The sequence below is a fragment of the Amaranthus tricolor genome, chromosome 10 (assembly GCF_026212465.1).
Source record: "Amaranthus tricolor cultivar Red isolate AtriRed21 chromosome 10, ASM2621246v1, whole genome shotgun sequence".
Taxonomy (NCBI): Eukaryota; Viridiplantae; Streptophyta; class Magnoliopsida; order Caryophyllales; family Amaranthaceae; genus Amaranthus; species Amaranthus tricolor.
In genome coordinates this window covers 21,889,825-21,905,316 of record NC_080056.1, presented here as the reverse complement: position 1 = coordinate 21,905,316, position 15,492 = coordinate 21,889,825, and the positions used below count along the sequence as shown (strand labels likewise).

The window sequence follows — 15,492 nt, the reverse complement described above, 5'->3', positions numbered from 1 at the left end:
ACTTGTTTTTGCCCGAGAGTGCAATAGAAAAGGACCTTTTCCAATTCTTGAACCCAACACCAGTGAAAACATTTGGGATGATTTTCAGACCAGTGTCTGTAGGGTGCCAGTAATAGGGCCCTGCTGGATTCAAAGTAGGATCAAGGGGTTGTGTCTTGGATGGTTGTGCTTGACTTTTATCACCTTTGCTTGCCATTTTTGATTGAAAGGATATAAAAAAAGAAAAAAAAAGAAAAAAAAAAAAGAGAGAACCAACTATGGCAGATGGAAAAGAATAACAAGACAGAAGAGGCTGATTAGTGATTACTAATGCATCTTCGAAGGAATCAGTAATCAAAAAACCCACAGAAAGGGAAGGACCGAAGAAGAACAGATTCAAAGCTAGCAAAGTTCTGATACCATGTTAAAATCAATACAAAACAGAATTAACACTTGAGAGACAGATTTTTTATTAATGAATTCAAGACAATTACAAAGGCTGTAAGGAACACCTATATATACACTGAGATCAGAAGCAAGACAAGTTTCTTATAACTAACTCATAACAAACTTGGTTGCCAGAACAGAAAAGACTAAAACTCCCTAACAACTTTCTATACATAAGCGTAGAAATATAAGACAAGCAGTGTGCTGCTAACGTTGTAAGCTGATCTTCTTGAAGCTAATCTTTACGTGCCATATCATCAATCCTTATAGACCTCGTGTTCATGTGAGCTTGAGCTGGAGTTGAATCATTCCCATAGTTAACAGAAACCCGCTCTGTTTCTTGGCTATAATTCTCCCTACAATTCTCTTTTCTAAAACCCCCTTATTGTGACAAACTCAAAAGCTTTCGGTGCTTATATTACCCATGACTACGACCTTACTCATCTCACAAGCATAACTCCTTCTAACACCCCTGAATTTCCGACCCCTTACACGGAACTAAAACCGCAAAGAACGGGAGGAAATTCGGGTGTTACATTAAAATAATTAAAATAATAATATACATTAAGAATATGAGTGGAAAATTTGGCAACATTTCGTCTAAAACTGAAGACTTGATGGAAGATAAAACACAATAAAATAACTAAACTCATCCTAGGCATCATCGCCTTAAAAATCTCATACCATGACGAACTGATTCATCGCCGACTCCTCAAATCATCATGACAAGCCTAGATCGTGATTCCGGTGTCGACGCTTGAGTTTAAAAAAATAATAAAATAATAAAATACTTTAAAACCATAAAAATCCATAACCTACGCAGCGAAAAATATAAATAATACAAATGAGGACACAAGGCCTCATATCAAAAATATATATAGTCAAAGTTTGCAAAAGACATAAGAACAACAAAGTCAAAAAGACACTTGCATAACGAGTTATGCTTCGAACTCCACAATCTCCCAAAGCAATGCAAAACATGCTCCAAATACCTAGTACGCCAGTCTATGATCTCCTGCTGCTCAACATCAAACCAAAGGTCATATGTATAATAGCAGAACAATCATAAAAAGTCGTAAAACAATCAAACATAAATACAAACATGTCAGTAAAGTAACACCAAATATAATAAGGCCAACATACTAGATAACATTATGCTATACAACAATATAAATATGATTTCATAAGACACGAGTACAACTAGTAATCATTTAACATTCATTTATACTTGTCAAGCTCATTTCTTCCTTCCAACCCGAACTATGCTCTCTTGAGTAGAATGTACGTCTTAATACTCCAAAAAACATAAACTCCGATAAACATGCGTTGTGTCAACTCATTAAAGGGCATCAACAAATTACTTAACGTCTGACCTTAAAAAAAAGCTTGTCTACCTTAAAGTAAGTCTAATCATAGGACCCATTGAATTCTTAACTACCATAAGGTGTCTTAACTTAGACATAATCTTTCCATGAAGGAAAACCCCTAGAGTTCGCAAGACCCACAGGTCACTTCTCACTAACATAAACTATTTTATTAATGAAGATCTTAGGGTTTGCAAGACTCACATCTAACTAAACTATTAAGTCTACCAATGAATAAACTCTCTATCAATGAGAACCTTGGGGTTTGCAAGACCCACCGGTAACTCAAATATACTCTTGCTATCAATGATAACCATGGGGTTTGCAAGACCCACCGGTAAACTCAATATACTCTTGCTATCAATGAGAACCTTGGGGTTTGAAAGACCCACCGGTAACTCAATAACTCTTGCTACCAATGAGAACCATGGGGTTTGCAAGGCCCACCGGTAACTTAATATACTCTTGCTATCAATGAGAACCATAGGGTTGCAAGACCCTCCAGTAACTCAATAGACTCTTGCTATCAATGATAACCATAGGGTTTGCAAGACCGACCGGTAACTCAATATACTCTTGCTATCAATGAGAACCATGGGGTTTGCAAGACCCACCGGTAACTCAATATATTCTAAGATTCATATATAAAGGAATCATTCCGACTCGAAGTAAACACAATGTAATTCTATCGATAAGGGAATTGTTCTCAACTTCTACTATTACCTTCGTTCTATGCATCTATTCCATTCTAAGTTCGAGAGATTCGCAAATCAAAAGCTATTCATGTATAAAATTTACTTGCTAGTACTTCATACTTCTAACACAATGCATCTAAGTACAACTATCGATAATATCTTAAGCAATAGCATATAGTAGTTAGTTACTACGTCACTACATGACCAAAAAGCCACAAAAATCACCTAACGAAAGTTCTACTTTCCTCTTATGAATTGGGAACCTATACAAGTTAGGAATAGAACTAATAAGTCCCCTTAACTACTTTGTCAATCCAACTAAATGCCAAAGTAACCACTATCATCCATTCGAGATAAGTTTCTAATCGCCCTAACACGCGCACATCTCATTTAATACAAGTCATAATCATTAACTCAACACAACATATGTCTTTTCATCAATTTAAAAGTAAAAGTATTATGTGAATCGTTACTTTACATCAACTAAATTTGAGTTATATAAATTCGTGTTACCTAAAAAAATAGTAATTAGACCTAAGTCTTACAATTTTAATATAACACTAATATAACGATAAGAAAATTCTTAGAGTTATCGAATAGCCACATCATTTGTTACATTCTCTAGAGCTAGAAAGAACTATAATCAAACATCATGACAAGTAACTTTAGCAATCTCAACAATGACTTGACACTATGCTTATGACTTACTAAAATTATGTATTTATAACTTCAGTAACCTAACAAGAGTATTTGTAATTAACAATAGTCAAATAACAACAACTAAAACTATTAATCCTAATTATCAATCAAAAAACCACTTGCTAGTCAACTACAATCATAACCATTACTAATTATCCCAAGAATAATCAACTAACTAAGTCTTAAAACAATTTATAAGGTTATTCAATTAATCATCATACACCAAAGTAGCATACAACACACACTACTAGTAATTTATCTCTAAATAAAACCCTAATCATTTCATGTTCAAAGATAACACCTTTACTATTACTCATGATAAGATTAAACAAAATTAATACACAATCAACACACAACACAAAATCTTGATAAATTTCAATTAATAACAAGAATCAAAATAGGGGGAGAAGAGATGGCTTACAAAGGTGAAACAAGAGAAAAGGTGAAGAGGAAAGTGGTTAGTGTAGTGTTGGTGACACGAGGCTACAAGTGGTTGTGGACCTTGGTGGCTGTGCAGGCAGCCGCTGCTGCAGGTGGCTGTAAACGCAACTACGACTACTGTTTGGGGGGAGCGTTGTGGCTCCTGCAACCGGCTGCTGCTTCGTGGGGGGGGGGGGGGGAGAGTGGCTGCCACTGCTGGTGGAACAAGAGGGCACGACTGGTGCTGGTGGAGGCGCTGAACCGCGAAGAAGAGGAGGGAAGAGAGTGGAACCCGTGAGTTTTTTTTGTGAGCGAGGGAAACGAGAGCTCTCACTCCAAATCCTAACTAACTCATCTTATATTAGCGTGAATCTTTTGGCAAGACTCAACTAAGAAAACCCAATTTGTTGGGCCCACAATTTTAAATAAATAAATAATTTAAATAAATTAATAATTTTAATTCGAACCTCTTTATTTTAGTAATTGTAACTTTAATTTTTAATATAACCATATTGACATTTAAATTTGTATATGAAAGTAATCTACTAAAATTAACTTAAATTAATTTAATATAATTATAAAATCTCCAAAAATTATTATAATATTAAATAATTACGTTATTAAAATCTTGAAGTTGTAGGCTCTACTCATTTCCAGGAAAATGTATACAACATGCGAAATTCAATTCAGTGTAAATAAATGTCCATATTATAAGTTATCAAATCAGTCTACTAGGACTTTTAATGTTTCTCAGGATGATTGGTTAATTGTCCAACTTATTCCTAATATTACATCATCCACTCCTTCCATTCAAACTCAATAGATACATCTCCACTAAATCAGTCTCCTACTTAAATTTCTATTAATAACTTCTCACCTGCACCCACACATATTAATGATGTTTCATCATACCCTCCCGTTTGTATATTGACTGATCTTTTTCAAAATCTCTCTAAACCTAATCCTAAGTAATACAACTTCTATTTACTCAACTATGCCATTTTCGACTCCAATTTTCAAACCCAAAAACATTGATAAAGCACTCAAACATCCTATTTGGCATAAAGCCATAGATGATGAATAATCCACCCTCACCAAAAATCACTCTTGGTCTCTTGTCTCTTCGTCCTCGGCCAACATTGTTGCTGGGGGTAAATGAGTTTTTCGTGTCAAATACAAACACAATGGTTCTATGTACCGTCTTAAAGCCTGTTTAGTTTTAAAGGGTTTTAATGAACATCCTGGATATGACTACATTGAAACCTGTAGTCATGTTCTAAAGCTCGTCACTCTTTTAACTATATTGTCCTTATTGGATTGATTTAATTAATTTGTGTTAGTTAGAGTTAAAGTAGTGGTTAAGTGGGCAATTACTATTTAAGAGTCATTTCTAATCTGTTGGAGTAAGTCATGGGATCATGGGAGGAACTCACTATTTTATGTGTAGTTAGTTACTTAGTTTTCCTATTTAATATGTACATGTATTCCACTTTTAGATATCGCAATGAGAAAGTTAGTATACGTTTTATTATATATCTTTCAAATGCTATCAAATACCAGTATTTATGATCTGCGGTAGTGAAGCAAAAAAAAAAAAGAAGAGCAGAGGTAGAGAAGATGGTGAGCGCAATGCAAAATAATTGTTTGTATCTGTGATTATTTGTGACTTTTTTTGAGTGTTTTGGGTGTTGTGTCGGTTGTTTTCAGTAATTTTTCACAAAGTGAGTGTGAGTAACAAAAAAAATGGTCAATTGTGTGGGAAAGAAATTAATGTCAATAGTGCAATAATGCTATCAGCAGTCCATTGCCGTCTATAAAGGATGATCACAATGATAACTCGATGTAAATAATGCTCTCGTCTATGTCAGATGATATAATTGTTACTTGGTCCTAAGCTCATCTCCTTAATTCTGTCATTCACTCATTATCCCAAAGATTTTCATTAAAGATTTGGGTAGTTTAAATTAGAATCTCGGGGTTGATATTTTTCATCATCCTAATGGTGTAATTTTGTCTCAAGCTAAATACATTTATGACATCTTGCAACGTGCAAATATGTTGGAAAGCAAACCATTATCTACACTCCCAACCGTTCTACAAGAACATGATGACACGTCGTCACTTCCATTTCCTACTAAATATCGAGCATTGGTTGATTCTCTCCGATATTTATCAATCGACTCTCATAGTTTATGCATTCTCATACACTACTTATTTCAAATCTATAAATGACAATGACTAAGATGGTGATAAGGAAACTTTTTGCAGTGCTACAGATTAAATTATCTACTTGGGCAAAAGTCTAATTGCATGGAGTTCTAAACGTCAAAAGACTCTTGCTCTTTCATTCACTAAAGCTATATTTCGTGTTGTTGCCTCTACCTCTACTAGAGGTGTTTTATCTATGTTTTAGACTAATGATACCCTTTCTCTTACCATTTAATGTTCTAATTTTTGCCTTGCCTTTTACATATCGTTTTCTTTACTCGTCTTTTTCCAAGTTATTTTTATTCTTATTTTATTAATATGTATTGTATTTTTTTCTAATTTTTTGATTAAGGACCAAGCGTGTATAATAAGATGTAAGCTGGTGGATTCAATTTCACTCACTCAATTTCATTGCAGGAACCTATCTCTTTCAGGATAAATCTCGAGCTAGAGAATTCTTGGCCTCATCCTCCTTTTTAGGTATGGCTTGTTACCTTCATTCCCTTCTTAGACCATGATCCGATTATACATTTCTTATGCCTAGAAGATGTGAAAAGATAACCGATTTACAAGTCTTTTTTTCCATTAATTAGTTTCTACTATGAAATAGTAGCAATATTAGACGTTACTGCTCAAAATTATAAAGTAGTATCCTCATTGCACTTTCTCCAATGTGAAATACATAACTAACATATGGACAACAATATACACCGGAACTGAAAAGAAGAATTAAATGAAGCTAAGAAATTCAAAAAAATTTAAAAGTTTCTTGAAATAATCAATTCACACTTATGACTGCAATTAAATAATTGACGCATTTGAATCTAAGATATTAGTAATGATTAACTCAAACATTCATCTTTTCATGTGTGATAAAATGATTTCAACTTCGTTCTTTTGAATTTTATACCATTACTATACAATTTAATATTTATCGAGCTTTTAAAATAGTAATTTGAGTCTGGGTCTACGCAAACACATGCACAACCTATGTTGGACCACTTGAGTTTTGATGATGACTACACTTTATTTAAACAGATATGTTTTTAGAGATTGTGTGCAGGTCGATATCCGGTAGTGATTATGATCGTTGATAGTACCTATGACTTGGTTCATGGAAATGTACGTGTCAAAAGGATCCGAAAGATGTTAGAAGAAGTATATCGCTTGGGATGTAAAATGGAGACAGCAGGTCTACTGTTCCTAAGTTGGATGTTCTAACAAAACTGAAAATTGGAGACAGCGCACTGTTCCTGAACTGGAGTCAGCCTACGTTAACTGGAAATTCTGGTTATTTATTTATAATTATTATTTTTAGTTAATGTACTGAAATTAATTTGTTGCATTTAATTATTATAATTAATTGGCAAAAAGTTTTCTAAAAATTACTTTACGTATGAGTCTCTAAATAAAGATCCTTTATTTAAGGATCTATATTTAGTAAATATTGGATTTGCTAAATATAGGAATAGTTGTTGTTTAAAAAGTCTTTACTATTATTTTTAACCGGTCTTTATCTTAGAAAATAGGTTATCATTCCTATAATTAGTTAGCATGTAACCATTTCTATTAAGTATAACTGTTTCTATAAATAGCATAAAGTTCCAGCCATTATTATGGGAACAGGAACTGTTGCTGAAGAAACTGCTGTTTAAGGGAACAGAACCTATTATTAGGGAACAGTGGTTATTGTTGTTTTAACTGTATGATTGATTTATTCAAGTCTTGTGGAAATAACCGTCTGGTAGTTTAATCCACATTATTCCCATGATTATTTTGGATAAGGAATAATGGGTTAGAATATTCCTTTTTATTAGGGATTTTAGCTCTATAAATAGTGGACTCGGTTATTCTTCAAAACTCGCCTTAGTATGAGCCATTAAATCATACGTAATTTTGGGAGAATTTTTACAAGAAAATTTTGTTTTAAAAATGCCAATTAATTTATAATATTTTCTTGTGCAACTTATTGATTTTATTTTTAGAGAATTTTTATCCTCTTGTAAGGGTTTTTGAGAGAATCTTTGTAACTAGACTTGGGTGAGTCTAAGGGGAATTAGAAAGCTTCTAGTGAAGCTAGAGAAGAGAATAGCTTTGTGTAAAGCTAAAGATATAGCTTTTAGTAAAGCTAGTGTGAAGTTTAGCTTTTAGTGAAGCTAAGTTTGTTGCTTTGAGTGAAGCAATTTGAGAGAGAAGTTGGCCTAGTTGATGCGCTTCGAGTGAAGTAAGATGTTTAATGTAATTGTAACAAGTTGCCTTAAACATAGTGGAGAATTTAGAAATCCCGAGGGGTCATGGTTTTTCCTTCTATTTAGGCCTAGAAGGTTTCCACGTAAAAATCGTTTGTCTCTATTAATTATTTCGCTCTAAGTTTAAGCTTTATTTATTTTATTCAATTCTGCAAAAATAGGGCAAAACGCTTAAACTAGTAACAACAACAATTCACCCCCCCTCTTGTTGCTGTTCCCGTTCCTAATTGAGTCTACAATTAGTATCAGAGCCCTGTTCCCAGTAGATCAGGAAACCCTGAGGGCAGAATCCTGGTGTTCCCGAAAAATGTCAATTATGAACGAGCGAATGGAATTGTTCCCAAACATAGCATGGAGATCTTCATCAAAGCGGAAAATTATCAAGTTTGGAGAGTCATGTTGGAGACTTTGAGGTAATCACTACTAACTCCAATCATGAAATTGTTCCCAAACCTATAAACGAATTTGAAAAAGAAGATTTTCAGAAGATGGAAATTAATGTCCTTGCCATAAAGCAGGTATGTTCTTCTAACTAATTTTCTATCTATCCATCCAAATTGAGTAAAAATATATTAACAGAGTTGCTAAAGGAGACACAAGCTAAACTTGAAAATTGCAATGTTAAGTGTCTCCAATTAGAAAAAGAACTCAAGGTAAGCAAAGACCATGTCTCCTATATAAACACCTTTAGATACGATGTCCAAAACAGATTTTTCGGTTTGTTGGATCAAAACATAATTCTAAAGGAAAATATAGAGAGAATTTAAAAAAAGAAAATGTTATTCTTAATAATGAGTTTCGCAATACAAATTATTAGGCTTGAATAAAGAATTGAATGGTGCATCTAAAGATTTGTGCAATGATTTTCAAAATTTAAAGTTGAATCTAGAATCCAACCGTAACAATGATGATAAGCTTGAATTAAATTCAAAAGAAAAAGGGAAAATCAAAAATACTCCCAAATGGATTCAAGATGCCAAATTAAGAATAACAAGAAGAAGAAAGCTTACGTTGATCTTCCCAGTGACAGATTCTGTTCCTTCTGTGGAGGAACTGGTCATCTGAAGGACCAGTGCACCAAAAAGGAACAGTACACTGTCTCCAACAGAAACTATGTCGATAACATTCAGAATAAGAAAAATGATTCATGTAAAATCGACAAGGAACCCAAGACAGCCTGGGTTCCTGTAACTAACAATTAATTTCTTTCAGGTCCAAGTGAGGGGGAACAGCTCATGGTATCTCGACAGTGGGTGTTCTAAGCACATGACAGGTGACAAATCTAAATTTCTCTCACTTGAAGCCTATGATGGAGGAACAGTAACCTTCGGTGACAATATGAAGGGTGAGATAATTGCCAAAGGAAAAGTTGGAAGGTCGTGTTCCCATGCTATCGATAATGTATTTTTAGTCGAGAATTTGAAACATAACTTACTTAGCATTTCTCAATTTTGCGATAAAGGTAACTCTGTGAACTTTACTTCTGAAAAGTGCATTATTTCTAGGAATGACACAGGAGACATCGTTCTTGAGGGAATCAAAAAAGGGAACACCTATGTAGTGAACCTAGACACTGTTCCCAAAACCAGTCTAACGTGTCTAAGCGTTATAGAAGACGACCCACTTCTTTGGCATAGGCGTCTAGGTCATGCTAGTTACACATTGATTAATAAATTAAGATCAAAAGACCCAGTTAGAGGACTACCAGCTATAAAATTCCTTAAGGATGAAATTTGTGATCCTTGTGCCAAAGGAAAACAAATGAGATCATCTTTTAAATCAAAGAATATTGTGACCACCACTAAACCACTTGAATTATTACATATAAATCTATGTGGACCTATGAGAACACAAAGCCGTAGTGGCAAAAGATATGTGTTTGTAATTGTTGATGATTACAGTAGATTTACTTGGATTTTATTTTTAGTTAGTAAAGATGAAGCTTTTGATGAGTTTGTTTCTTTCGCTAACAAAATACAAAAATCTACCAATAATCAAATTATTCACATAAAGTCAGATCATGGAAGAGAATTCGAAAATTCAAGTTTCATGAATTATTGCAATGAACATGGATTAAGTCATAATTTTTCGGCACCACGAACACCACAACAAAATGGTGTAGTAGAAAGGAAAAATAGGACTTTAGAGGAAATGGCAAGAACCATGTTAATTGCTAGTGGTCTACCTAGAAAGTTTTGGGCCGAAGCTGTTAATACTACATGTTATATTTTGAATCGTGTATTAATAAGACCAATCACTTCAAAGACACCCTATGAATTGCTTAAAGGTGTTAAACCAAATATTTCCTATTTTCATGTGTTTGGATGCAAATGTTTTGTTCATGTGAATGGAAAACGAAATATAAGGAAGTTTGATGAAAGAAGTGATGAAGCAGTATTTCTTGGCTACTCATCACATAGTAAATCTTACAGAGTTTATAACAAAAGAACAATGAGCGTGGAAGAATCTGTTCACATAATCTTCGATGAAACTAACTTTTTTTCAAGTGAACAGGATACAAATAATTTTAAGATAGGTCTTGCAAATCTATAGAATGATGAAGAAGAAATGAAAATGCAAGATCAAGGAACAACAGGTGAACAACTGATCCCAGAAGAGGCAGAAAGGAACGATCTTGATCAGGAACAACCGGTACTTCAAAACCAACAGACTGTTCCCAATACAACTGTTCCCACAGACGAGCAAGTTGATCCAGTAGCTAAACCAAATGTCAATCAAGCTGATGAACCAGAACATGCTACTGTTCCCACAAGAGAATTTGTGCCCAAACCTTGGAAATATCAAAGTTATCATCCTCTTGATTTGATTATAAGTGATTTGAATAGGGGAACACAAACTAGATCTCAAATGAGAAACTTTTGTGTACACTTTGCGTTCCTATCATCACTTGAACCCAAAAATCACGAAGAAGCTCTAAAGGATTCCGAATGGATCCTCGTGGTCAAAGGGTACAATCAACAAGAGGGTATTAATTATACAGAGACATTTGCACCGGTAGCAAGGTTAGAGGCTATAAGAATCTTAATTTCTTTTGCTGCATTCATGAACTTTAAATTATATCAAATGGATGTGAAATGTGCTTTCTTAAATGGTTTTCTTGATGAAGAAGTTTTTGTTGAACAACCCCCAGGCTTTGAAAACACCTCTTGTCTTGATCATGTCTACAAGCTTGATAAAGCTCTTTATGGCTTGAAACAAGCTCCTAGGCAATGGTATGAAAGACTATCAAAGTTTTTGATTCAAAATGACTTTGTAAGAGGCAAAATATACAAAACCTTATTCTTTAAGAATAGAGGTTCGGATATTTTAGTTGCTCAAATATATGTTGATGATATTATTTTTGGAGCCACCAATGAACTGTTGTGTAAAGAATTTGCTAACCTAATGAGTAATGAATTTGAAATGAGTATGATGGGAAAACTAAAATTTTTCCTTGGGTTACAAATTAAACAAACAGCTAATGGTATCTTTATTCACCAACAAAAATATATAAAAGAACTTCTCAAGAAATATGGCTTAAATAATGCTAAAACCAACAATACACCTATGGCTACAAATGTTAGATTAGATGAAGACCCAAATGGAACAAATATTGATCAAACTATGTATAGAGGCATGATTGGCTCTTTATTATATCTAACTGCTAGTAGACCCGATATTGCTTTTAGTGTTGGTTTCTGTGCTAGATTTCAATCAAATCCTAAAGAATCACATCTCACTGCAGTTAAACGAATTTTAAGATATTTGAAGGGAACAGATGACTTGTCCTTATTTTACCCTAAAAGTGATGTCTATGATTTGAAAGGTTTTAGTGATGCAGATTATGCAGGAGATGTGGTAAATAGAAAAAGTACGTCAGGTATGGTACAATTTCTTGGCTCATGTTTAGTGTCATGGTGTTCAAAGAAACAAAACACTATTGCATTATCCACTGCCGAAGCTGAATACGTAGCAGCAGCAGCTTGTTGTTCCCAAATGCTTTGGATAAAACAGCAGCTAAGAAATTTTGGTATTAAGTTTTAATGTGTTTCTATTTATGTGATAATACCAGTGCCATATGCATATCTAAAGATCCAGTGCATCATTCGCGAGTAAAACACATCCACATTAGGCATCATTTTCTTAAGGATAATGTTGAAAATAAAAATATTATATTCAAGCATGTAAACACCAACGAGCAAATAGCAGATATCATGACTAAACCGCTTCCAAGGGAACAACATGAAAAAATGAGATTGGAACTTGGCATGATCAAGTTGCATTGAAGTGAGTGACATATGTGATCCTTAAAGACAGAATGAAAATTGAAAAGGTCGATCAACCACAAAATCTTGATTGAAAAATCGATTATCAAAAGGATCAGGTACGCACTATTTGAAAGCATATACTGTGAATGCTCTTATGATTGCATGTTTAATTTGATCAGACTGTAGTAGCGTAAAATTTTCATTTATTTTATTTCATAAAATATATTTACATACGTTTACCCAGCAATTTCCATTAAAATAGCGGGAGTTAAATCATCATAGTTCTTCACTAAATCCGTCTGTTTCCATTTCACATTTTGTGTTCATATGCGCGAATTAAATAAGGAACATGAATCACCTAAACACACGTCCCCTCACATTCATTTTATACACTCGCACACGTCAAGCCCTAAACCCTTCATCCTCAAACGCAATCAACTCTGAATCCCAAAATCATCTTCATCTTTTCACATTTTCTGCAAAATCTCGCTCCATCAACTCATCAAATCACCATGAAAACCAAGAGCTGTACACCCAAAATGAAATAACCTAAGCCTTTAAGAATTATCCACCCAACACCTTTATTAACTGCTCAAGAGTCATCTTCAAAAGAACAGCAGGACACTCCTGGTGGCTCTAAAAGGCAAGCAAGGAACAACAGAAAAAGACCGACCGCTTCAAATAGATCATCTTCAACAAAGAAGGCAAAAGTCGATGTTAACTTGAACACTGAAGAAGTGTCAAAAGAAATGATGGTTGGGTTTGGTTTAGACAAAAAATGGTATGATTCAACCTTTTTTCCTCAGGTACACACTATATTACAGACTCAGTCTTGGGAATCTTTGATCGCAGAATATTGCTGCAATCCATTATACCCAAAACTGATGCGTGAGTTTGTCTCGAATTTTTTGCTTAATCATGGTGTTTTTTCGAGTTCTGTTAAAGAAGTTAAAATAGAGTTTAACAATCAAAAATTGGGGGAATGGCTAGGTGTGCCCGCAAATGGATTTGATGTTTATTATGTTGGATAAAAGATAACTTTCTTTGAAATAGATGAAAAGGATGTTTTGAAATTTTTAAGGATCACTGAAAAACGAAGGAAGGTCAGCCATAATGCACTGTCCCCTTTACACAAATTGCTGTATAACATTGCTCGTAGATATGTTTTGCCGCGAAATTTCAAACGCAGTGAAGTAAGTCTGCGAGATGCAACCCTAATTTACTGCATGGCTAACAATATTAAAATCAATTTTCCCTCTTTAATGATCTCTCACTTAAGTGAATGTATTTCTAAAGGTTGTGTGATTGGATATGGAGGTTTGCTGACTTGGATTTTTAGGAAGATGGGTGTTCCACTTGAAGGACAAAACTTTCCCATGGGTTCGAACAATATGATAGGTGCCAAGTGCTTAAATAACTTACACCTTAAATTAAATGAGAATGGGACCCTTGAAAACGTTGTTGAAACATTCAATGTTAATTTTGATAATGAGCAGGAAACTGAAAAGGGAGAGGTTGAAATGGAGGAACAGGAAAAGGAAGGATCTAGAGATAAGGAACAAGAGACTGTTCTTTCTGATAAGGAGAAGGAGGACATTGGTGTTTGTAAGGAGGAGGTATATGTGCCTACTGTGAAGCAGTCTTGCTCAACCTCAAGGAAGAGCAGAAGGCTTGCTGCCAAAGGGAAAAGACCTGTAGTTGATCTTGATGATGACTTTGGGGCTGAACCAAGTCATTTCTCCTCACCAAAGCATACCACTCCATCATCCCATCACCACCACCATCACCAATACCAACTTCACCACCACCTGTTCACACATCTCCACACCAAGGCTTTGACCAGACAACAGTTCCTACAGCTCCTTTATACTTCATTCTCCTCAAACTTGATGAATTGCAGGATCGCTTATTTAAATTTCAAGATGAAGTTCGTGTTTCCTTAGCCTCACTAACTGACCAGATGACTCAAATGGAGGCTCGTCTGGGTGAAAAATTGGATACTGCGGAGGTGGAAACAAAATATATAGATGATGAAGCTCCTGCATCTTAATTCCTCCTGATACTTTTCAATATATTCTTTTTTGTCGCAACCATCACTATCAACAAACAATCTTTTTATGCTTTTCAATTTTACCAGCTGGGGTACTATTTGTCTAATTCCTACTATGAACTACATTTTCTTTTATGCTACTAACTGCCTGTGAAGATTAATCATAGTTGATCTTGTTTGCATTCATTGTTACTGCTTTTTACTTTGTGCATCCTTATTCTCTCTTTGACTATGACTATATGCTTAGTGTTGTGGTTTGATAGCTCCAATTCTTTTTGAATGATGTCAAAAGGGGGAATCTGACACAAACTTAAATAATGCTTATATGCTTAGCTCTGATTAAATGTATTATGTTGGACATTAGGATTAAGGTTTATGATTCATGATCTGATGATGATTTGATGATTGTTTATTGCTTGTTGTTATTGTTTGTGTGCTGTGATTGTCAAAGTATAGTTAATCTATTGTCAGTATATAGTTAACACCTTTTGTTAATGATTGATGCTCTAATGCTTATGATCAAGATTGATGCTCTGATGCTTATGATCAAGATTGATGCTCTGATGCTTATGATTACGATGAACTGTATTACTTGTTGAGATCATTTACTGGAACCACTGCTTATGTTCTATGCTGAAAATGTATGAGTTTTTGTTGTGTTTATGTTTAGAGTAATTTGATTCATGATATGTTTGGTAAAATATATTTACTAAGTTAAGAAAAGTTGTTTTAATCTCTAACATGCTCTTCAACATTGGTTTTACTCTATTTTGTTTTAAGTTTGTTTAAAAGTTTGTCATCATCAAAAAGGGGGAATTTGTTGGACCTCTTAAGTTTTGATGATGACTACACTTTATTTAAACAAATATGTTTTTAGAGATTGTGTGCAGGTCGATATCCGGTCGTGATTATTATCGTTGATAGTACCTATGACTTGGTTCATGGAAATGTACGTGTCAAAAGGATCCGAAAGATGTTAGAAGAAGTATATCGCTTGGGATGTAAAATGGAGACAACAGGTCTACTGTTCCTAAGTTGGATGTTCTAACAAAACTGGAAATTGGAGACAACACACTCTTCCTGAACTGGAGTCAGCCTACGTTAACTGGAAAT

The 15,492-nt window shown here is 34.4% G+C and overlaps 1 long non-coding RNA gene across 1 annotated transcript; it reads right to left on the bottom strand.

Moving 5' to 3' along the window:
* Positions 1-425: 425 nt before the first annotated feature.
* LOC130825980 (uncharacterized) lies at positions 426-3,949 on the bottom strand. The gene is made up of 2 exons (XR_009046986.1): positions 3,606-3,949; positions 426-1,444 (listed from the first exon to the last, which is right to left on the bottom strand). It is a non-coding gene; the product is annotated as an uncharacterized LOC130825980 (long non-coding RNA).
* Positions 3,950-15,492: the final 11,543 nt, after the last annotated feature.